The sequence below is a fragment of the Pleurodeles waltl genome, chromosome 1_2 (genome assembly GCF_031143425.1).
Source record: "Pleurodeles waltl isolate 20211129_DDA chromosome 1_2, aPleWal1.hap1.20221129, whole genome shotgun sequence".
NCBI lineage: Eukaryota > Metazoa > Chordata > Amphibia > Caudata > Salamandridae > Pleurodeles > Pleurodeles waltl.
The window spans coordinates 101,988,461-102,013,484 of NC_090437.1; the positions used below are offsets into that span (position 1 = coordinate 101,988,461).

The following is a 25,024-nucleotide window of genomic DNA, read 5'->3' on the forward strand; positions in this document are numbered from 1 at the left end:
GCCCTTAAATTTAGTATTTAAGGGCTACCCTGAACCCTAGAAAATTAGATTCCTGCAACTACAAGAAGAAGGACTGCCTAGCTGAAAACCCCTGCAGAGGAAGACCAGAAGACGACAACTGCCTTGGCTCCAGAAACTCACCGGCCTGTCTCCTGCCTTCCAAAGATCCTGCTCCAGCGACGCCTTCCAAAGGGACCAGCGACCTCGACATCCTCTGAGGACTGCCCCTGCTTCGAAAAGACAAGAAACTCCCGAGGACAGCGGACCTGCTCCAAGAAAGGCTGCAACTTTGTTTCCAGCAGCTTTGAAAGAACCCTGCAAGCTCCCCGCAAGAAGCGTGAGACTTGCAACACTGCACCCGGCGACCCCGACTCGGCTGGTGGAGATCCAACACCTCAGGAGGGACCCCAGGACTACTCTGATACTGTGAGTACCAAAACCTGTCCCCCCTGAGCCCCCACAGCGCCGCCTGCAGAGGGAATCCCGAGGCTTCCCCTGACCGCAACTCTTTGAATCCAAAGTCCCGACGCCTGGGAGAGACCCTGCACCCGCAGCCCCCCGTACCTGAAGGACCGGACTTTCACTGGAGAAGTGACCCCCAGGAGTCCCTCTCCCTTGCCCAAGTGGAGGTTTCCCCGAGGAATCCCCCCCTTGCCTGCCTGCAGCGCTGAAGAGATCCCGAGATCTCTCATAGACTAACATTGCGAACCCGACGCCTGCTTCTACACTGCACCCGGCCGCCCCCGCGCTGCTGAGGGTGAAATTTCTGTGTGGGCTTGTGTCCCCCCCGGTGCCCTACAAAACCCCCCTGGTCTGCCCTCCGAAGACGTGGGTACTTACCTGCAAGCAGACCGGAACCGGGGCACCCCCTTCTCTCCATTCTAGCCTATGTGTTTTGGGCACCACTTTGAACTCTGCACCTGACCGGCCCTGAGCTGCTGGTGTAGTAACTTTGGGGTTGCTCTGAACCCCCAACGGTGGGCTACCTTGGACCAAGAACTGAACCCTGTAAGTGTCTTACTTACCTGGTAAAACTAACAAAAACTTACCTCCCCTAGGAACTGTGAAAATTGCACTAAGTGTCCACTTTTAAAACAGCTATTTGTCAATAACTTGAAAAGTATACATGCAATTTTTATGATTTAAAGTTCCTAAAGTACTTACCTGCAATACCTTTCGAATGAGATATTACATGTAGAATTTGAACCTGTGGTTCTTAAAATAAACTAAGAAAAGATATTTTTCTATACAAAAACCTATTGGCTGGATTTGTCTCTGAGTGTGTGTACCTCATTTATTGTCTATGTGTATGTACAACAAATGCTTAACACTACTCCTTGGATAAGCCTACTGCTCGACCACACTACCACAAAATAGAGCATTAGTATTATCTCTTTTTACCACTATTTTACCTCTAAGGGGAACCCTTGGACTCTGTGCATGCTATTCCTTACTTTGAAATAGCACATACAGAGCCAACTTCCTACAGTGCCCAACCGCAGTGGGGCTCTGGGCTGGATGTTAGCCACCACAGGGGAAGTGCAGACAATGGTGGAACCCTTCAGAGGGCTTGCCATGCGTGTGTTTCTCAGTGTGCCCTGCCTAAGTCACTTTCGGGGCCCTTCCAACCTTCCTTTCTTCTCCATGGCTATCTCAATGACCAACTACTGCAAGGTGTGCCCCCGTGAGCACCTGAAATGGGACAAGCCATTGGCCACTATGCATCACAATGTCTCTGTGGCCCTTCTGTGACTAACTTTGGCCCTGTTGAGGCACCATGAAACTTGGATGTTTAATCCTCGACTTCCTCCACCTAGTCAGATGTGCTACTGACAGATGAATCCTAGACTGTGATCTTGATCACCTTTGACCTCGAGGCAGTGGCTAGGAGGACCCTCCTTGATGGATGACTACTCACCATGCACTCCACCTAGGGTACTCAACCCTGATTATCTTGCTGCACAAAGGGGACACAATGGTGCTTGGCAGATCCCATTGCAAATACTCAGTGGTAGATATATGGTTGCAGGTAGGCATATGGAGGGAGAAGGGTTGGCAGGAGGACAGTAATAAGCCTAAAGATGAAGGAAATACTGTGGACCCCATCTCTGAGGAATATGTGGAACACTTTCTTAGTGAGATCCTCTCCGAAACTGAACTAAGTGGAGAAATCTCCAACTATGGCTCCAGAATCAACAATCCAGAATGCAATGTTGATGGCTGCACTATAGATCAGGAACAACTTTCACACAAAGATCAGCTTCTAGAAGAGCTAAATATAGACCTCCAAATGAAGCTAGAAGATCCATAAAATATAAGCCTGAAAAACAGCATTCGGATTGGAGGAATCCATAAATGCACATAATGTGCCAACATCCTGGGTTTCATCTGAGACCTACTACAGACCATCTGGAGTAACCCAGAAACCCCTTGTCAGGCTAGACCATGCGCACAAAATGGCTACCATAGGAAACAATGGCAGACATTATAGCAAGAATCCACTACTTTGACAAAGAAGAACCTTAAGAGGATCGCCAGGAGAAAGATGACCTTGCCTTAAAATACTACCCAGTTCAGCAGTAAAAAGACGTCTCCATAGAAACCCTGAAAAACGTGCACGGACCTACGCACAATAACTGACTATTTGTGTGAGCTGCACATCAAGTATCAATTGGGACACCCTTTTAATCTAATCTTCCAAAGGAATGGCAAGCAAAGGCCGGGCTCATTAACAGGGGCTAAAGTGATTCTGGGCCCACCTTCCAAAAACGAAAGACCAAGCACTGTTCAAAATGTTCCAGTGGACTGACAAGAGCTGCACCCAGATTGGCCTTCTGTCCACTGCAAGATTAGACCCTGCGAAGCGCCAACTGATCAAGTGAAGAGAACAGAGCCAATGTCTGTTCCCACTTGAGGAAGCTGGAGTGAGCGTTTCTGGACGTTAAAACAAGCTTTCCAACCACAAACAGGGCACAGAGAAGCACACCAGAGGCTGAACTCAAACCATAGTGTAATGTGGGAAAGGCTGGGGACAAAGGGGGGAGAGGGCCAGTGGCCAGGCATGCAGTCCGGTCCGTGCTATGATCCTTGCACTCAACCCACAATAAAATAGCCATATTTTTCCCTATACAGAAGAAGCCCCTCTCCTTGCGAGTGGGGGAAGGTATCCTAGCCCCAGTTACATTAGGTAGAAATTTCTCATTAGGCCCCTTTGGCCTTTTGAAATGTGTTTTCCTACACAGGGAGGGAAGGAGATGGGCAGGTGTGATCTTCAGTTATAACCCCTTGTGGTTCTCACGCTGTTCCATAAGACTACTCTAATGGCTAGAAACACTCACACCTTTAAGCTGATCTGCTTAAACATTAAGGTTTTACATTCAGTGAATAAAGAGTACCAGATATGGAGCTATCTTTTTAGCAGAAACCAAGGGGACCAAGTGCACATGTCTCGTAGCTTGTTGGGGTGGGGGGGTAATACTGTGTAAGGCCCACATAGGCAAAGATGAGGTCAGCATCAACTGAGACAAAGTGAGTGTTATATTAAAATTCAACTACAGGGCCGCGGCCCCACTATCACACTTTTGAACATGTATGCCCCCAGCACTGCATAAGACTCCTTTCTCCGTCAGACACTAAAAGAACAGTTGATAGATGTCAGGGGGACATTTTAGTATTAGCAGACTTCCGTCTGCCTTGGGACAAGGATAGAGGTATTAACACATTCTGTGGCACAGGAGCGATGTCGGCACTGCTTAAGAAAGAACTGACGGTAGTAGGTGCATGGCGCTACTTACACCCCGAATTGAGGGATTGCTCCTTTTGTTCTCATGTATACACTACATATTTCTGCATGTATATGTACTTAATAAGCATTCACAACTGTGCTCCCTAGAGACCGTAACCATGCTGGACATCTCCATCTCATACCACTTTATAGGGCAGGCAGAAAGACTGGCATCTCAGCTTTGCCCTTGATGGCACCTAAGGGAGTTGGGGGTTCGGACGTCTTCCAACGTGGTGAGATATTGCTCAGTGGCACACCTAAGATAGTAGAGGTGAGGCAAAGCAAGAAGAAATGGTTATACACTGATTGGGCTGTAATATGCCAGCACCTCGGGGAGAAGTCCTAGCTTGCATGACAACAATCCTCAGAAAGAGCTACTTCTGTAATCCAATGAGAACCATCCTTTACATTTTGGACAAGTGCTGTTCCGAAGGGAACTCACAATGATCCCCTCCCCTAACAGTGCTATAACTCTCAAATCGGATTTAACTCCGTTGGCAGCCATGGAATCCTTAAGGCAGTGGGCTGTGTGGGTGTGCAGTGTGCTGGGCACTTTCTTTCAGTCAGGCATTATAAAGCCCTTTGAACAAAGGAAACAATTTCATGTTTCTGAAGTGACCCACTTCCAATATCTCCATTTGCAGTTCTGGATGCTTTAACTGCCCAATACAAAGGCTGCCACCAGACCCCTCAAAACCTTTGAAAAGTTAGTTTTCATATCTAGACCATATTGAACTATCAAAAATATCAAACTAGCTGGGAAAACTACTTTCCAGTATCGATGAGAATGGGACTTTGCAACCATAATCTCTGAAAAAGAATATTGAAGGCAGAAAATCCTGAACACTCACTGTAGCATCCCCAAAGAGTTTGCCTACAAACATGTGTCAGTGGTACTTAAAACCTGTACACCTCAAGTGCCAGCTCCCTTCTGTCTCTGATATATGCTGGTGCTGTGAATAGGAACCAGGAACATAAACATTTGGTGGTTTTGCCAGGCGACCCAGACCTTCTGAAAAGTAATTCTGGGGCATAGAAGAAATCCTGACATACCCTATCCTGGTAGACCCTGTAATCTTGATCCTGGAGAAAGACTTGACACCATGGAAGGTATGACCTCGTCTAACTGGGCCTTGGTAAGGCACATGGTTGGGCGGCTATGCAACTCCTTAACCTACAGTGAAAAAAGAGGGCTGTGTCTCCTGGTGCCCAGTGGTTCAACCAACCATGGCATACTTTACCAATGGAACAGATAACTCAAAATATATCTCGATATGATAAGATGTTCATGGGGAGATAGAAGCCTCTGATTGGCTAGCTTCCTAGACTTGAACACACATCTGGCACACCACAGACAGTGAGTGGGCACTGCAGCTTTTCACTTGACCTTGCACTGATGTAAAGCAGATCCGTCAAAAGGCCCCAGCACTTTTGTACCTCCATCTCCATTCCACCACCACTCTCTTACATGCTATCTTTCACCCTTTTTTTTTCCACAAGCAACCCAATGATGATTTACGCAATGGTTTGTGGTTTATGGATTGGAATAGCGTCCTCGTACGTTTCATAGCTCGCTTAATCTTGTTCCTAAAAAAGCTAGCTTTGGAGGAGACAATGAGATATTTGTGCCTTTTTTCTTTATTACTTAAAGGCGTTACAAAGCTAGATGGCAAATTCCAAGTATTAATATATACTATAATAATATAAAACACTAAGCAGTAAAAACTAATTATTAAGAATGCTTATATTATAAAACTAGAGATTTTTTTATCTTAATTGTAAAGATCCTAATAATGTTATATTAAATGTATGTCGATTCGGTAGGGGCTGATAATGATAGCATTACAGGAGACCTACCATCTATCTCTCGTTATTTTTTAGAATACAGCTCCAAAATGTTGGCATCTAATGAATATGTAAGCAATATTTTTGGGGAGAATGTATCTGTACTTAAATCTTGTTGAAAGAGATGGAGAAATTGGAAGCTGCCTCGCCTCGTTTCATCTGTATGACAGTGACCATTTCAGACATGGAATATTTTTCACATGTGAGAGTAACACTTGCTGACACCCAACTCATCCTCTCCTTCTCCAACGAACCCAAGTCCAGACAGAACTTCTACGAAGGCATGAAATAAGTCGCCAACTGGATGAGAAACAGCAGCCTTCAACTCAACACTAACAAGACAGAAGTACTCATCATGGGCCCTCAACTCAACGCATGGAGTGACTCCTGGTGGCCACCCACCCCCGCCAGCCAAGCCCGCAACCTCGGAATCATCCTGGACCCTGACCTCAGCATAAATCATCAGATCAGCTCAGTCACCTCCACCTGCTTCCGCACCCTCTGTCTCCTACGCAAGACCTTAAAATGGATCCCCCTCGAACATATAAAGACCATCACACACGCCCTCATCACCAGCAGACTGGACTACTGCAACGCACTCTATGCCGGTATCAACAAAAAACTCACCTGCAAACTGCAAAACATCCAAAACGCCGCCACCAGACTGGTCCTCGAACTACCCCGACACTGCCTCATCGCTTAACACCTAAGTACACTGCTCTGGCTCCCCATAGAGAAAAGAATCACTTTCAAGATCCTCACCCACGCACACAAAGCCCTCCAACACTGGACCAGCCTACCTGAACCAGGGACTCAACTTCCAGGTACCCCACAGGGCCCTACGCTCAGTCCAGCTCTCTCTCGCAGAAGTACCCCGCATCAGGAAAACCAGAATAGGAGGACGCTCCTTCTACCTCGCAGCCAACGCCTGGAACGCCCTACCCATCCACATCAGACAAACCACCTCCCGCCTCAGCTTCACAAAGGAACTGAGGACATAGCTTTTTTGAACCACCTCACTGGTATATGCTACCCCCCCTCCCCAGCGCCTTAAGACCCTAACGGGTGAGTAGCTACGCTTTTAAAAAAACTGATAGATTGATTGATTGTTTCCCTGGTATTGTGTTAAGATGCAGTAGAAAGTAGAGGTGTGGTTACCTTGCCTGAACAATATCTGATCACAATCCGTCACTCCTCCACTTAAAGTGGACTACACCTTGAGCCTGCATCCGCACGTGGAAGCTAAAGCTCGAATCACTCGAAGATCTACAGATTAAAGAGGCAATACGGGTATGTGACTGGGCCCAACAGCGAGGACAGCATGGGCTGATGTTTGAGTCCCCCTGGGGGACTCCAACCAGAATAAGAGCAGAATGCACGGAGGAGCGTGGATACGTCAACAGGTTACAGGAAGAGGAAAGGGGAAACACTGGAGAAGAAGACAGATGACTGAGCAAGAGGAGGAACGAAGGCCCAGTGAAGAGCGGACCACGCCGAAACAGCTGGGACCAGAGAACAAGATCCAAGGAGCAGTGGAGAGGATCGGGAAATGCAGAGAAGCCAGCATGGAGGGACGTGGCTACACTAAGTACGCAACCGCTTATGCGGTCAGCTCACAAAACTGGTGGGGATGGTTGGGAGGGAACTGGGAGCGAGAGGGTGGGCAGGAAAGTAAAGGGAAGCCTTGGGGTACCTAAAATTTGTATCTCGAGGCACGCTGCAACCCACACACTATAAAGCATGGGATGGGAAGCCCTGGGCACTTACTTGGCTAAAATTTAAGCATGGTGAAAAACACACCAACGACAAAAATAGAAGAAAATGAAAAGAAATGGAAAACAGAAGGAAGAAATACCACCCAACAAAACCACAGAGGATCAACGACTTTCCTTTTTCTTCCCCCTCCTTTTCCTTTGGCACCTGGGCAGCACCTATCCCGTGTGTATAGTTGTGCTTCACAGAGGGACTCCTGCACAACCCCTCCCCTATTTGGATGCAAATAAAATTAAAAAGAAACCCAGTTAAAAAAAAAAAAAAAAAGAAATCTTACCTGACAACGGCTTGTTCTTGGTTTTCCCCTCCTCTCGCTAGCTACCTGAGCGCCAATACTGGAAACATCCTGACTACCTATGGGCAGAAAAGAACAAAAAAAACTGTAACACCAAGGAGGAAAGAGGAGAAGAAGAGAACAAATAGACGTACAGAGATATATATGCACATCTTTATCGACCGAATAGGACTCTGTTTGGGAATTTCAATAAAGACCGTTGGAATAGTCATCCCTGGTTGGCCAATTTCTTGGGGATAAACAGAAAACCTGGGGAAACCCTATGACAGGGGACATATAGAGCAATATTTTGCAGAGAATAAGGGCACAGCGACCACCCCTTTAGTAGGATGGGAAGCCTTTAAAGCAGTCGTACAAGGGAAATTTCTCACTGAATTGGTGGGGGTCACACACCTACTGCTGAAGGAGGTACAGTTAGCTGAGGAGTGGTTGAGAGACACTGAAAGGTGCAGACAGAGACACCAACACTTGCAGGAAACTGTCTTATAGGCGAAAGAACAAGTGCTGATTGGTTGCTTCAACCATAAACTATACATGACCAGAGCTCATGCAGAACGAGATAAAACGGGTTCTCAGCTGGCATGGTTGGGTAACTCAACCAAGAGAAGCTTGGTTATGCTAGAAATTCATACAGACAAGGATCACTATTTCTACAGACAAGAAGAGATCAATTGTCACTTCATGCACTACTGCACAGAGCTCTACAAAATTATCATCCCATATGACGCAGATGCGATGCAAGCCTTTCTGACTCCATTGCACCTCAAGTCCTTAAGAAGAGAAGAGGCAGAAGACCTAGGTGGAGCCATAATGATCTCTGAGATGGGGGGAGGAGGGGGGCGATCAAGAGCATGGCCCATGACAAGACACCAGGAACAGATAGTTTCCCAATTAAATTTTATGCTTCATGTTCAGCAGAATGGACCCCCCCTCATCCCCCCCAGACTAGCTGCGCTTTATATGGCAGCCAAAGAGGCAGGAGCCCTCCCACGCTTGGAGGCCTTGGTTGTGCCCTTGTTGAAACCCAGGAAACCAGCCTCTGACCATAGGGCTTATAGACCTCTTTCCATGTTAAACTTGGATTATAAAATCCTCAGCAGGATCCTAGCAACTCATCTACTCCCGCTCATGGCACCCCCTGGTGCACCATGACCAGGCGGGATTTATACCGGGCAGAAATATGGCTCTCAATATTCGCTGGATCATTGTGATAATTGGTGGCATCACCTATGACAAGTCTTGGGGAGCGGTCTTTGCAATAGACATGGAGAAGGCCTTTGACACATTACATTGGGACTACCTCTACAGTGTACTGACCCAGATGGGCCTGGGGGAGGGTTGACCCTTGTCTACTTTATACCAATCCACCAGCTAGAGTTTGTATGGGACAGGTCATCCTCAGAAGGTTATAGTGGGAAAGGGGAACGAGGCAGAGCTGCCCCGTGTACCCCTGCTGTTTGCCCTGGCTATGGGACCCCTGGCCTGCCTGGCCAGAATGGATAGTAGATACCAGGGACTTCAGCTTGGGCCTACATGCCATCATATAGCGTTTTATACAGATGATCTGGTACTCTTCCCAGGAACACGACCACAGACCTGGTAGGTGCCAAGCAAATTATGTCATAATTGGATGCCTTTTCAGGCTTACAGTTTAACAGCAAAAATCCAAACTATTCCAGCTCAGTCCTCAGTGTTCCTCTGGATGCACTGGGTCCCCTACTGTGGGAACCCAGATGCCTCCAATACGTGGGGGCGAAAATGTATCATGACCGACGAGACATGATGGACGGGAATATTGGGCAGGCACTGGTCCCTCAAGTCCTGCATGGAATTTTGTCAGACACTCCTACTCTCGATGATAGGATGCGCGGCACTACTCAAAATTGTTGTCCTCACTAGATTGCTCTATTTCTTTTCTGTGCTACCACTCTGAATTCCTTGCACAACCTTTAAAGACCTCAACAAGAGGAGTGTGTCCCTTAAAAAACTACAACGCCCATCAGGCGACGCAGGTCTTGTGGTGCTGGAATTTGAATCCTACTATTTAGCTGCGCAGTTGCAGTGATTCCCACAATGGATTGCAATGGCCAAATATCAGATGGGCTAGTGAGTCCATTTACACTGCCATTGCAGAGCTTAGTGAGAGCCTTACTGGGAACGGACCGAGTGGTAGAGGGGGATACGAAGTAATTTGAGGTTATTCGAAGATGCTGGCACCGGTGCCTGTAGAAAACCCAGACACGAGCCCCAAACTCCCCAGACCTACCCCTAACAATGCTGAAAGCATTGCTACATGGAGGCAGTTGGGAGGGGATGACAGTGTGGATAGAAGCAGGGGTGATGAAAGTGGGGTACTTACTTAGGACAGGTGAGCTCCTACCCTTAGATACCTTCCATAGGGAGTATGGACTACCACAGGGGCACTTCCTACTCCACAGAGCAATAACGACAGCAGTCCGAAAACATTGGAGGGCTGGTCTAATGGAACCACAGGCTCATGCGACCACACAATATTTGTTGATAACGGCGGGGAAGTGCCAAGCAATTGCCTGCCTCTACAGAGCAGTTCGAGGCGATATGCTCCTCCTCAAGGACACCCTAAAAGCAAAATGGGAGGAGGGCTTGGAGGCACCATTCCCAGAAAAATATTGCAAGAGCATATTAGGCCGAGCCCCGAAAATATCCTGCAATGCCCGCTTACCTCACGCTGAGTCACCTAAACAAATATTTTCACACAACCAAGGCGGCCTGCCCATGATGTGAGGCAGAAGAAGATGACATCAAACATAGGTTCTGGGGTTGCCCACACTTGGACATTTTGGACAGAAGTCAAGAGTAGTGGCAGCGGTCATTGATAGAGAGGTCGCCTGCATTATGAAACATTGCATCCTGGGTTGGATTCTCCACACCTCCAAGACAAAAGTAACTAGTAGATTCCAAGACCTTGCATATGTTTTGGCAAAAGGAGAACTGACACGAAATTGAAAGGCCCCAAGTGGCCAGAGAGTGGGAATGTGGAGGATGGAGCTTGAGCGCTGGGCCACATGCGAGGGTAAAGTGCTACTTCTGGAGGCAAGAAGAGGATTGCATCCCTTGGATGTAGCACACGCCTGGGAGGCACTATTGGAGAGCTTGAAAGACCCTCACTGGCCCAAACCCTCCAATTGTCATTGGCTGAGGTACTGGCAGTATGTAGGGAACCAGGACCTCAGAAAACTGAGACATATAGATTGCCCCACTCCAACCGCCCTTTATTTACATGCCCACTGTAGTCCCTCACCCATTATGAGACACATGCAGACCACCAGAGACATAGATCCTTCAAATGTACTGAGGATGTGGCTCAAGGGAGTTGGGAGGTAAGGGTAGGGGTAAATGGTTTCCTTAAATCACAGTGCAAGTACTCAACCAGCTGTACTGAATTATATGACAAGTTGAATAATGGCATAATACAAAAGCCTGTATTCGCTTACAACTGCACTATATATGTGGTATCGATATGTGCAATAAAATCTGTTAACAAAAAGAAAAGTAGAAGTGTGAGGAACCCCCAAGCCAAGACAGGTTTATTGTGATTATTTGTTTTCCATGGACCTTAGAAGCTTTCCTGTGGACGGAGTCATAGTAGTGTAGGTGTCATATGCATACATACGTACATGAATGTTATGTGGAGGGAAGATTACAAAGGGGAAGTAGTTATTGCTTAGAAGGAAAATATTTTTGGCGAACTCGCACCCTTTTGTTGAATTTCTGAAATGTTGGCTCTGACAAATTCAAGGGTTCATCACCCTAGAGCAGGACGGTTTATTCTGGTAGCTTATAGGTTAAATATTTTTTGAAACCTTGCACATGCCGCAGATTAAATGAACTATCTGATCTATTAAGGGGATAAACGGTCTCTCAAAGAGCAGCTTGAAATCGAATTCAAGCTGCAGGGGTATTAGAGAGACACACTTGATACTACAAAATGGCTAAAGAGTTAGTCGGGTTGGTTAGCTTTCTCATTGATCTGTTTTTAGAAGATAATTTGCACCCTGCTTGACATGTTTATTTAAAAAAAAAAAAAAGCTTTAACTTATTTTTATTGCTCTCTTCTATATAACTGAAGCAGTCAATCCCAGTTTTAATTGTGTTGTCGAACACCAGCCAATAGCATTGACACATTGTTCTCATAGGACATTACAGTAGTTTAGGTTCAGTCTTGCCTCTGTCAAATTAGAAACCTTCTACATGCAACATGACAACAATGCAATCATGGACCCAAGCGACACATACATGTGGCAGTGCATTTTGTCTTCCCTGTATGTTTTTGCAGTACCTCTCAGTGGGACCGATTTGTCCTCCAACCTTATTTGTTCAAGACTAGTCCACTCTGTTTCATTCATGATCCCCATGCCTTGCTGAATTTTTCCTTTGCCGTGCAAAGGTCTATGTCGGTATTCCAGTCTGTGAACACTGAGGGCGACGGGATCGTCCAACATTTAGGAAAATATGTTTTTGGCCAAAAGAAGCCTCGGATTTACAAACATTCTTTGGTGTTTTGCCTTTGATAACTTGACAAGAACCTATCACTGGACACTTACTATTGTGTGGTACCAAGTTCAGCACATCCCCTCAGGCAGGCATTCCCACGCGCCTGTGCATTTGAACCTGCACATAGTATATTCTGTGAAGTATTTTCAGTCACACAAAGCAGAACCATGACCTCATTGAATCCTCACTGCAGTGAATTCGTGCTTCTCTCCACTCTCCCTCCTCCAGTGTGCCTATGTGATTTTCCCAGACTGTTTCCCAGTGTTATTTCAATTTCAGTAATTTCCTCTGGGTAATTTTTGGTAATGCATTATAACATAGCATGTGCTACTGTATATATTAAGGAGATCATTTTCTTGCATATCATTAGCATATGTAGGAGTGTGTCCCTCAGGGGAGTTTCTTCTTGGATGGCAGTACTTTATCCAACGCATGTTCTTAGGCAGTGTGTAAGCTGCATGTACTTGAATGTTTGGGAAACCGCAAAGAAGTATTCTGAATTATGCAAGAAATTTGACCTCTGTGTTATTCAAACTTAATCTAAGTTGGTGATTCCTATCTCACTCTATCTTTTGAATTTACAGATTCCAGTCATCCCAGGTAATCTAATACCTATCTGTAGTAGAGTTCTAAGGGTGAGGCATTGCCTCTCTCCCATATCTTTGGTGACCTTTTGCCAGATTTTGCTGCTTTTCTCATGTCTGTATGTAGCCTCCCCTGCCCATACCAAGGCTGTCTATTCAAAGTGCAGGGTCAGTCTGCGGAGTGAGCATCTTTCCGTAACTAGCATAGGTTGTGCAACATCATGGTAGCGCCGCTAGTTAGCAGGGACCCTCTATCAAATGTGGCTTTTTGCAAAGTGAACAACGCTATTCTCAAAGCAGAATGCTTGCAAACCAAGAATCATAGCAAGACATTTTGTTTTATGAAGAAATAATTGAGGACCTCCTTAGCACGTTTTGCAGGATATATAAAAAAAATGTGGGAGCATAATCATTTTGTAGAGTGTGCTCATACCTATTAATAAAAGGGGAGTTTTAGCTGGTGTGCTAACTCCATCTTTAGCCTGGACAATAATGGATTCAGGTTATCCGAGTAAAAGTCACTAATAACTGTTGCAATCTATATTTATAGATTTTTGAAGTGGTCAGTTTTTATCCTCAGTGGCTAATGTCTTGTCCTTGGCTATGACCAGCCATTCAGAGGCCACAAAAGTGATTTGCCCGGTTTATATAAAAAACAGGACAAAGATTGATAAGATTGGGCCATATGTACGAACACATTTTCCCATAGACACAGAATGGGCAAAACCCTTTGATACATCTGGCCCTTTGTCCCTAGCCTAACTAATACCTTGCAAGGGTTTGAAATGAATAATTAAATGTCATCTGTATACAGTGATATGCTTTCATCTCATTCTCTACTCCATTTTCATCCCCTACTATGATGTCTTGCATATCCACTCGGCTAAGGGTTCTGTTGAACTTGCGAAAAGGAGCAAAGAGAGGGAGCAGGCCTGTGTGGTCTTCCGCTGTACCACAAATGTCCTGAAGTAAGCGCCTTTGACATTTATTCTGGACAGTGGTGGATCATACAACAGTATGAACCAGACCCGGAAGTTAGGCCCAGAACTAATTTTTTCTAGTGTGTAGAACAGGAAAAGCTATTCATTAGACTCCAATGAGTTGTTAGCATCAATTGATGCTAGGAAGGTCATTGTGGAATCTAAGCAGAGTACTTATGATGGCTCGGTCTGGGATAAGCCCTGGTTGATCTGGGTGAACCACTTTTTGTATTACAGAGGTAAATTTATTTCACAGAAGTTTATTGAGAATTCTGTGTTTACTACCTGTTAAATGGATTAGGCAATATGGTGAATGTTCTCCTGTACTCCTGGTAGATGCAGGCCAAGAGGGATACACATTTAGAAGTATGTGTTTGGCTTCCTATTTTCGCAATGCTGCTGCATATTTCTCTGTGTCATCCGGCTAAACCAACTGTATGTGAAATGAGGTGGACGTCTTTATTAAGATGGTCACTTCTTTTGCTTTACTGGTTTTACCCCATATTTCCCTCTATCTATAAAATAGCAGTTGGTGTCCACTAGGTGTCTCTTGAAGAAGAATCATGTCTGGGTTTTGCCTGGTTAGTATAAACTGAGCTATACTTATCTTTATTTTGTCACGAGCCCATTGGCATTCCATATCAGATATGTCATTAATCTCATCATATCTGTACATATGTAATGTATGCTCCTGTAGCACTGTCTACGTGCCTGTCCTGTTCCCGGTTGCTACTGCTCTTATGCGACTCTGGGCAAGAATTTAAACCATTGAAAAACCTCATCTCCCTCCCTACACTTCACATTTGTGCTGCTAAAACACCTAAAGTCCCAACACACAATGTTTGTCAGGTTAACACAGTCCATTAAGGTGGAGCACTGTGGTGATGTTATCTTCCTTAAAGAGATTTGTACTTGATGTCCTCTGCTCCTTTTGGAAGCACCAAGTTTTATCTTGTTTCTCTTGGAATTCCCGTCAGCATGGGGGTGGGAGGAGGGGAGGAAGAGCGCCGAACATGGGGCTCCACAGGGTTCCCCAACAGTGGACTAAAGGGTAGTGTGCCCAAATGTGGCACTATGGGGGCCACCCTCTTAGGAATGCTCTCTGTGCGTGCAGTCGCCTAGTGTAGATATCAGCAACACTCCCCCCAAATACCTTGTACAATGACTTCTTCACCAACAAGTAATAAAATAATTCATATAACACAAGGTTTGATGGAAAACCAATTGCTGCAGGCGTATTTCAGCATTGAAATATACCAACCTGGTGGTTTAACTTACAGGCGATCAAAGGGCAGGCAGCAATGAGTAACCTAAGCTGCCCACCCGCCTTATGAGCCAAAATGGCACCATAGAACCACCCATTTGGTGCTCCAATTATTTAGTTGGGGAGTTTTCATCCCTTAAATACTGTGTACAGCCCAGCCCAGGAGCAGAACTTGCGTCTTTTTAAGGGACTAGCGTCACCAAGGCAAGCCCCTGGTTGCTCAGGCTTGCAACCGACAAAGGGACTAACTGGGAAACGTTGCTTGCATCCCAGTGTCCGGCCATAAAGTCACCTGGGGTTTAGCATGGGGCACCCCTGCTGTGCTTGCTGAGTTGGTACCCTTACGCACCAACTGCCTCCAGATTGCCCTGCAACTCTGCCAACGACTCGGATGTGGTCACCGTCAAATCTGGGACTCCCCCTATCATGGCAGGCATCATAATCACCTGCAACCCACTGTTTCCAGTGCGTCATGCAGGTCCAAGAGGAAAAAGCTCATACCAACCCCTCACAAGTGCACCCCTGCCTTATCGAAGTACCCTGCACTGCTTGCGTTAATTAGGCCATGCCTTACGAAACCAAAGCCCCTGTGCTTGGTGAACTTGCGCATTGAGGCATTTATCCTTCTGCAGAAATGCTCGATAGCATCACCTGACCTGGCCCAGTGCCACACCCTGTGCTAGAAAACCTCGGACCACCATAACTCACAGTGTCCCTTTAATTTGCTGATTTCACCCATCACAAACTTTAGAGATGTGATTAGTGCACAGCGCTCTAGGGAGGTGAGGTCATTGCCACCGAGGTGAATAACTAAAAGCTTGGGGACCAAACTAAGCCAGTGTATGCCAGGGAATCCCAGCCATGCTATCCATGTGTGGGTGAAACTGTGGTTCCAGGTCCTTGTCTTTGCCCATTGCGCCACCCTACCGATGAACGAGTCGCCGATCACCCACACCTTGCACCCTAGCGAAATAAAGAAATGCACATTTTGTACACACCGTATTAATTGGTAGCCCCACATCATAACAATGCATGTATAATACCAAAATGCAGGATACACTAATCACTGCTTATTGTTGCTAAGCAATGAACCCCGTAGAGAAAAACAGCCCTTCCAATTTCACAAATGTGTACAATATTTACATGATGGATGTCTTTTTATTGCATAAACCTACCCTCTGCGCCAGTTCACTGTTCAAGGCCGGATATAGCGTCTATAACAGTCAGAATTCCACTGAGTCAGCTTTTTAATGCTCTCTGGGTGGGGAGCCCAACCTTGTTAGCTGTGGTCGCTGTCCCAGTCCTGAAGGAGTGTGTTGAGTAATGTTTGCCTGTGTTCCCCGACTGTATCAAGCAAGACTTCATAACCTTCCCAAATTGGTATCTGGTGAGGGGGGAATGCTCTGCATGGACTAACGGGTAATAACCCACTGGGGGGTACCCCCAGGTAAGCGTGGCCAATTCAACAGGGCAGTAGGTTTGGATGCCCAGTGGGTGCAATACTATTGACTTTTCAAGCCCCTTCTGCTCAGTTTTGGATCTTCTCAGCATTATTTTTAATGTGTCCCCTTGCACACTAAGATCCTGTACACATGGTGCATCCTTTGTTTCATCTTTCTTCGAGTTGGCTACCAGTTCACTCACTCAGAAAGCCCAAAAAATGGCAAGCTCAAGCTGCTGCTAAGCGGGTGACCTTGTGGGCGGAGTATGTGGCCTTGCGGACCCAATCTATCAACCCTTGTAGGATGTGAAACTCAATCGGTGATCTGTCATCTGGTGCCCTCTTCTCCCCTTTTGCCTAGCCTTTTAGCACTGCCCTTATGGGATATGCACTCGTGGCCTCGCAGTTTTGCATGGTGGCTAACCGATGCCCTGTGACCCATGAATGCCTCTTTTTCTCGTCTCTGGCCCATAAAATAAACTGCTGCACTTTGCTCTCAAGAGTTGATTCCCCTTCACCCCAAGCCCCGGCCACGCTGCAGAAAGTGGAAACACAGTTCTTATACCACCTCCTTGTCCCAGGGGTGAGCAGTAGCTCATTTATTTCCATTAGCCATTGGTCCACTGCAATAGGTGCCAAAGCTGTGGAGGGAATGGTGTCATCTCTGCACTTGCTCACGGCCAAGCCTCCAGGAAGCGGAGCCACTTAAAACGAGAGAGAGTGTCAGCAGGCAAGTTTTTGTCCCCCCATCAGTGTGTTGCTTGTGAAATTACATTGTTGTGAGGGCAGGCCCTCACGAGCTCCCTCAACAAGCAGTGTACCAGTGGGCAGTTGGCTGATTGCGAATTTATGTCCTGTAGAACAACCATGTTATCACATCAGAACAAAACCCTCTTAGCAGACAGTCTCTGGCCACAAATGAAACACTGCAAATATAGGACACAGTCCCAGGACAGTGATGTTGGCCGTGATCTTCCAATTACGCCACAAAGTGGGCCATTTTTGTGCGCACCACTCATTCCTAAGAATAGCTCCAAAACCCTCACTGCCGGAAGCATTAGTGAAAAGGCACAGTTCTGGGCTGCCTCCCCAGGATGATCTCCATATTAATGCCCCATTGAAACCCGTCAAGAATTCGGACCACATCCTGTGGTACTCCTTCAATCCCTTGCTTAATCTGACTAGGTGTTTGAGTGACACCTGTTACCCCGCAGGAGCACCTATTGCAGGAAGGAGCTGAAAGCCTCAAAGTAGATACAAGAGACTTAGCAGTCCATTGGCATGCACATATCATAGTAAAACTGGCCTGCCCCCTTGAAACCCAAAAGATGATGGCTGTCTAGGTGCACAGTCAGGAGTCGGAAGGCAGACTCTGTTGGCCTTTGCTAACCATGCCCCTCTACCTGCTCTCCTGACCTGACCATGTCAACAGAGTCATCAAAAGTATTGTACGTGACAGAACACAGCCTGCTGTCCAGCCCGTTGTTCACTAAGTTGCCCTTATGGTATGATAAGTGATGGATTAGCCTGGATTTTCCTGCGTCCTTCTTAGGGACCACACCCAGGGGTGACATGAAATTTTCCAGAGGGAAATGCATGAAGAGCCCTAGCTCTTTTGGGGTCCCCTGCAGGAGGCGACTGGATGAGGGGGCACTGCACTTAGAGCAGCTGTGTGCAAATTTACATGTTTATCCCCATGAGCAAGAGCCAGCATTGTACAGTCTGCATGTACCCGGCAGTTGCCTTCTGAAACCCCCTCTCTGCCCTCTCAACCAGCCCGCACCCTGAAAGGGCTGTTAGAAAGAGCATTCTGTGACCTAAAGGTTGTCTGACCACTTGTATGCCTATTGTATGGGTCCTTCTGGGGAGGGATGAATGTTCCTATATATTCCATCCAGAGCTGTACCTCCTTTTGATCCCAGCCCAGCTCGGAGCACGTGCAAGTTTTTTTCCCTGAACTCTCTCATAAAGAAACCAACCGATGCCCCCTGTTCTGTTGGCCTCCTTGCGGGTTGAATGCGAGTACTGAAATAAATCTTGACCCTGTTCTGGAAATTTCTCAATCACAACTTTTAAAGGATGGAAAACGCTTCCAGACAGTTTTCAGTAGTCTTCTCTGGCCAAGCCTGATATCTCCCCTGCTTGTCCTCTTACTTACCACCCATGCGCCTAGTGCCCATTCCGTCTTTACCATGCATCAAATGTGTAAGGATGTCTATGAATTCAAGCCTCCATATCCCCTTCCTTAGCCGCTAACGGTACTTGCCAGACCAAGGAGCAGCACCCAAGTACTAGGAGGGCGATTGTTATCAAGGGGTCATGGCCTTAGCCGGGGATATTCCATCGCCAGCATGGCTCTGTGTGGGAGGGGGCCCTGAGCCAATAGTGCCAGTCTTTCCTAAGTCAGTGGGCCCTTCCCCCAATTCCTGTGCGCTGGATACCTCTGCCGCCTGCGGAGGTGGGATATTATCCACCGGCACGGAAAGCTGGGGGCCAAGTGAAGTGGCCTACTGGCTGTGCCACTGTTGGAAGCGGCCCGGTGTGTGGGTCATGGTGTGGTCAGGGGCTGCGGAGCTGCAGCCGTGGTAGCCAGGGGTGATAGTTTATTTGGCTTGGCCGCTTACTTGTTGTCCCCCAGCCCCCCTCCTACCACGTTTACTCAAACCCCTTCTATCAGAGGCCCACCCTTCCCCATAATGGACGGTGCACCTTGTTGATGCGTGCAGGAGCGGCATACCAGGGCTTTGAAATCCACTGTAACATTAATCATTGCCTCCAACAGCTTACCCATTCTGTCCAAGTTTTCATAGTTTGCTGAGGCTGCGTTGTTACCAACGTTGCTACCCTTGGCTGTTTTGCAGGTGGTGTGGCTTTAGTTTGGAGGCTGTTGGTGGGTGGCCTATGGGCTCTCTTAGCCTTTGCTGGCTCTGTCCGTTTCAATGGGCTACTGCCCACTGGGACTATCTTGCTCAACACTGTAGTCCTCAGTCTCCTGAGCATTCATGATGCCCATTGCCCAATCCAGACCTTTTGCTCAGGCCATGTCCATGAATGCCGCCCAGGCCCCATCCTGTGATGTTCTAGGCTGGAACTCAACCACCGATGTCATCTGGTAGAAAAGGGAGGGCGTTCCCTGGCTGTCCATGACTGTGATCCGGTGGCGCAAACCTCAGACTGTTTTGGTTCCTGGAGAGGAAAACAATGGGTGTGAAATCAAACTTGCTCTTGTGACCCTCCTGTGCCACTTGTTTTGTAGCTTTGCCCTGCACTCCCTTGACAATGCCGCGAGTTTTGGGAACATGATTCTCCCTCGCTGGTTGCCAAAGCTCGTCCAGAGGTATCTTGCCTAATAGTATATTTTATACTCACCTCCCCACAGAGGGGCCTCAACACTCACTCCTTAGGTAATACCGCTCAAGGGGTCTAGTGCCCCCGCTGCCGAGCAAGATTCACCGTAGCGTATGTCTGCACAACCTTGGAAGAATGGGGAGAAATATGCCCAGTTAACAACCGAATGAATCTGAACATCCGTTACACTAACACACACACCTGAGTCTGACCGGCAAGTTACGGTCTTAATGCAGGCGCCTGATCCCGCCAGGCCTAGAGGTGCCAGCAGCCAGTAATCTGAATCCCATCGCCATGATTTACCCTTCGATTCTAATCCTCAAACCGTGGGTGCTTGGAAGCTGTGTGGCCCTTGAAGGGTCGTCTCTACCTTGCTCGCCACAGTACCTTGGGATATAAATGGAACAATTAAATGCATCTAATGAAATGCACATGCCACACGGGGGAGAGGGTTGGCTGTTGAACGATTATTTAAAATACCGATTGCATTTAGTGTGCAGAACCCATAGACCCTCCTTTTCTTACCGCTCCCACCTCAAGTGGTAAAAGGCGTGACATCAGCTAATACTCACCTCGTCCCGTCTGGCTGAAGAATGATGTGCATTCCACAAATTTAAGAGAAGATCAGAAAAACATAGGAGACGAAAGCAGCTCACAATTAACCAATGCCTGGAATAACTCCTGATTAGCCTAGTGTTTACAAAAAGTAGACTTGTGGAGCAGTGCCACCTAGTGGTCCAAACACCTAATGGCCCGTTGCATACGAAATTCAAATAGACTTTATATCACACCCAGGAAACTACATAATTCTACTACCAAGGCCCCATGGAAATGACCTGCGCAATCCTAACTCTGGGTGCGTGGCTCCAGCCTCGCTAAACCACAGTCTGCTCCAGGAGCAGGGTCAGTGACCCTGGGCAAGAATTAAAACCATCGAAAAACCTAAGTTCCCTCCCCACACCACACACTTGTGTTGTGAAGATAAAACGCCCGAAGTCCCAACACACAATGTGTTGTCAGGCTAACATGGTCCATTCAGCTGGAGCACTGTGGTGACTTATTCTTACTTGAAGAGATTCGTACTTGATGCACTCTGCTCCTTTTGGCAGCACCAAGTTTAATGTTGTTTCCCTTGGAATTCCCTTCAGCGTTCTCTAGACGGGCTTGTATTGTTTTGTTTTCCATTTGAATCGTTTACACTTTTTCTTTTACCTGCTTGACCTCTGATTTTGTTTTTGCAATTGACTGTTCATTTCACCCCTCTGTTCACTTTTTGGAGGTTTGCTGTGAGCAGAGCAATGTCGATGTCCATCCTGTCCCCCTTGTGCTCATTAGTTTATGCCTCTTGTACTGCCTTTAGCACCTCCATTGGTGTGAGTTCCATCAGCGAGGAGATTTATATAGCTGGCCACTCCTTCAGCGAGTCCAGCGTGCCCTCTTGAGATTTATTGCACATAAAGGCACATTTGCCCACCCCAATGCAGTGTCTGCTTCATGACTTTAGCATGGCCCACTTAGAAGTGTGTGTGCAGTGGAAGCAGGAGAGAGGAGCAGGTCCTGCCACGCAATGATTGTGTCTGCGACATCCTGAGTGGTACCAAGTCTCTGTACCTCTCCCAAGTGAGTTACACATGTAGCCAGGGAGTACCCACTACTGCCTACCTCCCGAAGTTGTCTGCAAGACTAGCTTTGGACTGTCTGCTTACTGCTGCCGTACTGTAGAATGAATGATGCCTTAACGCTAATCTCTCAGGTCCTGCTAGGCTCAGTCAGGGCTCCAGTGGCAAAGATAATCACTAGTATTCTCCCCAGGGATCACGGAGTGTCACTGTCTCATTGAACTGTCTTGGCCTGCTGTCCGCCTGAGTTCCCTGGCGGGCTCTGGGCACCGTCCGTGATTACTCCCCGTCGACCACCACTTAAGAGCTCTGCGTTACCAGCCTAGTTAGGCCTCACTTGTGGAACTTCTTCTTTCATGCCTCATCCCCAGTGTGAGTCTGGTCCCTAGGCTACGCCAGGCCTGTCCGTCTCGCTTCTCTGACAGCTTTACTGATGTGATGTTCTGTTGGGACTGCACACCTACCCCTCTCTCCATGGAGACCTCGTCCTTGTTCTCGGGCATGGCTGACAAACTGTGGCCTCCGACCATCTAAGTGTGCACCGAATCTGGGCCCGATGGCAGGTCTGAGGACTGAATTTAAGGGTGAAGGCCATTTTCGGCTGTGCCAACCGATGCCCCCCTTATAAAATACTTATGAAAGGTACACTCTTCCGTAATAGATATAGTCTTATGGTGGCATTGGGCATGTTGGGAGGCATAAATGATTCATTTATAGGAGAATTGTATGTGATTATTTTTGTGTGTTATTGACCATGGCCAAATGCATTTCACAATTTAACATGTATACACCGATATAGTACAATTGCTTTTGAAGCACGTTTTTTATGATATGTAGAATTGCATTTTTTAGAGTATGTTAAATAGTTCGCATTGTAGCGTGTCATCTCTGTCAATTATCCTGCTCTTTTCCCCCCACTCTTTCCCCCACCCACCTTGCAGCGCACAGTCAAGCTTAAATGTATTGGTTTATTTCCGCAGTTTTGTATCCTGTTTTCAGTTAACTTTCCCCTGTTTTGCCATGATTTGCAACATTCACAAGTTTTTTTTCCATTGATCCACTGTATTATATTCATTCACATAACGTTATTGTTACTGTACTTAGTTATGTTCCAGCATCTCTGTACAACATTAGTACAGAGGGTACTCAATAATTATTCATGTAGGGGGTGGGTTTGTGCTTGGGTATTAGGACCACGTGACATTTTTCATGTGCTCTGATTTGCTGATGAAATGAGATATTTGCTCACACTACATTAATAAGACTATGTATTTTGTAATTTCTTATGTATAAAAGCCCTCACATTTTTGGGTGTGGGCTAGAGGACTTTTCTATTCTACCAGGGATGTTGCAGACTTTTTCGGGATTTTGCGGCCCATTTGGGACTTAGAATAATTTCAGATTTTTACATACTTTTTATAAATCTGCATTTGAGTACCTTCATGGCATTGATTTTTTTTTTGCTGCTTGTTTTCAATTTCTGTAATAAAATCCTTTCATTTTCCATTGATCTATAACTCATTTATGAGTAGGTCTGTTTAGTAAATCCTATTATGTAATGAGTTGCATTTCTGATTTTTGATGTTCGGGCGGGGGGGGGGGGCGGTTGTCTTAATGCAGGGACAGATTGCTTCATGAAATAGTGGTTTATCGGTCTCTGATGCAGTCAAATGTGGGAAATCGGACAGAGGTAAATTTTGGGGTGTCTCAATTTTACTGGTACCCTTTTGCTCCCACACATGTGATTACCGTATGCCGAAAGTATACACTTAAATATTTTTCAACAGAATTTCAGTGTGTGTTTCTATTCGTTTTACACAAGTTACATTCTAGAAAAGATCTGCTATTGGCACAGAGTGGTGAGTTTGACTATGTGAAAGTAGAGTACTTGGGTAGAGTAGGGAAGTTTACTAAGGTAGGGCAGAAGTTCATTTGCGTTTGCTTATACCATCAGAATGGTGTTTGCCATGTGCTAGGATTCTGATGGGGAGACGAAAATCTGCACTGCTACAAAATACCAAGGTCAGAGGAAAGAAATGGTGAGCAAACAAAAAAAAAAACATGAAAACAGAGACTGGTAAAGAATGTTCTGGACGTCCTTCATGGTTTTATTTTAGGATGAGTGTTTTGTTTGCACTTGTAAGTTTTTATTTTTATTTTATTTAAATACATTCGGTCCAAAAAATTTGGACCGAGTAGCCGGCGGCACCTCCTGCAAGGCAAAACGATCGTCCCGCGGCAGCGGGAGCGCAAAATGAAATTTAAAGGGCTCCTACTCTTTGGCCTCCCGGTGGCAACTCCTCCAAAGCAAAACGTAAGTTAAAAACAACTTTTTTGACTTGGCTGCTTACAATGACGAAGAGTAGGTGGCACAATGTTAGCTAAATAGTCAAGAACGAATAAGGCTTTTCAAAGATTTTAAGTAAAATTATGTTGTAACTATCCTCCTCTGTGTATTAGGCAAACGTAGAAACTGCTGCAGGAGGCTGAGATACAAATGAGGAAGATCGAAGACCTGGATATAATTAATGGAAGCAGGAAGTTAATGCAGTCATATGCAGCACTTGCATTGGCAGGAAATATCCTTTGCTGACAGAAATCTCGGTCAGCAATGTGAGGGGATCCCGTCTGTACCATTTTGGCGAGTGCAGATAAGCAGAGAAACTAGATTGTGATGCTTCTATGACCGTGACATTTGAGCTGGTCAAAGGGGCTCAGTAGCAGTGCTGATCGCAACCTTACTGAAAAGATGACAATTGGACAGAGGCTTATTATTCTCAAGAAAAGGCGCCGTTATATTTGACACCTGTTGCAGAACTGTACACTGATTGAACCATTTTGAGCAGTTTAGCCTGCTGTTGAAATTCAATGAACGCTGTGAAACATCACTTGAATCCCAAAATAGCAATCCTGATTGGCATTGCGTGAACAATTAGCTACCTCTTGCTTATAGATGGGAGACTGGATGAAGCCATTATGGTACTACTCCATACAGGGTTGTGTTTGCGGTAACAATGTCTTCCACCAGAACATAAGCATGGTAGTGTTAACTTTTAGTCACTCCATCTAGTACCGACTGTGATTATTTGTGTTTATTATAGAAATGTTTTGCACCTACAACTTTAATATAGTTCTTTCCTCATTTACAAAGCAATATCACTGTACCTTACATTAGAGACTTTTTAATAGTATTTGCCTGCCTTCTTTAACTCTTTGAGTAACCTCTACAGATGTTCAAGTCATCTAGACTTGTCATACCCTCTCTCGCAGCCTATTTTTATACTGCCTTCTCATTAATCACCACAACTAAATTCCTTAGGGGGTTTGCAGTGTGACTAACCATATGACGTTCTGCACCAGTTAGCAAACCTTACTTTTTTCTGCAGGTAAAACTCACTTTCATTAGACTTTCATCTGATTTATTTTCAGTATTTTCATTTAGTGCCACACAATCTTGAGTACACGTCTCTTATAGCTACTTATTATTAACAAACTTATCCCTATGTGAAAACTCTGAATCATTAGTGGTTTGCAGCTTAGACAGTGCCTGTAGGTCCA

General features: G+C 46.2%; 1 protein-coding gene and 1 long non-coding RNA gene across 4 annotated transcripts in view; one reads left to right on the plus strand and one right to left on the minus strand.

The window, feature by feature from the left end:
- The window catches only part of LOC138297295 (uncharacterized), a 170,342-nt gene extending 150,106 nt beyond the window's left edge, over nt 1-20,236 (minus strand). Inside the window, exons 1-2 of the long non-coding RNA XR_011204004.1 lie at nt 20,151-20,236; nt 7,680-7,756 (exon numbers count right to left, since the gene is read on the minus strand). This is a non-coding gene — a long non-coding RNA (uncharacterized lncRNA). The remainder of the gene's footprint in view (nt 1-7,679; nt 7,757-20,150) is intronic.
- Nucleotides 1-25,024, plus strand: part of PIGG (phosphatidylinositol glycan anchor biosynthesis class G (EMM blood group)) — a 990,222-nt gene that overhangs the window by 171,067 nt on the left and 794,131 nt on the right. The gene's annotated exons all lie outside the window — the stretch shown is intronic.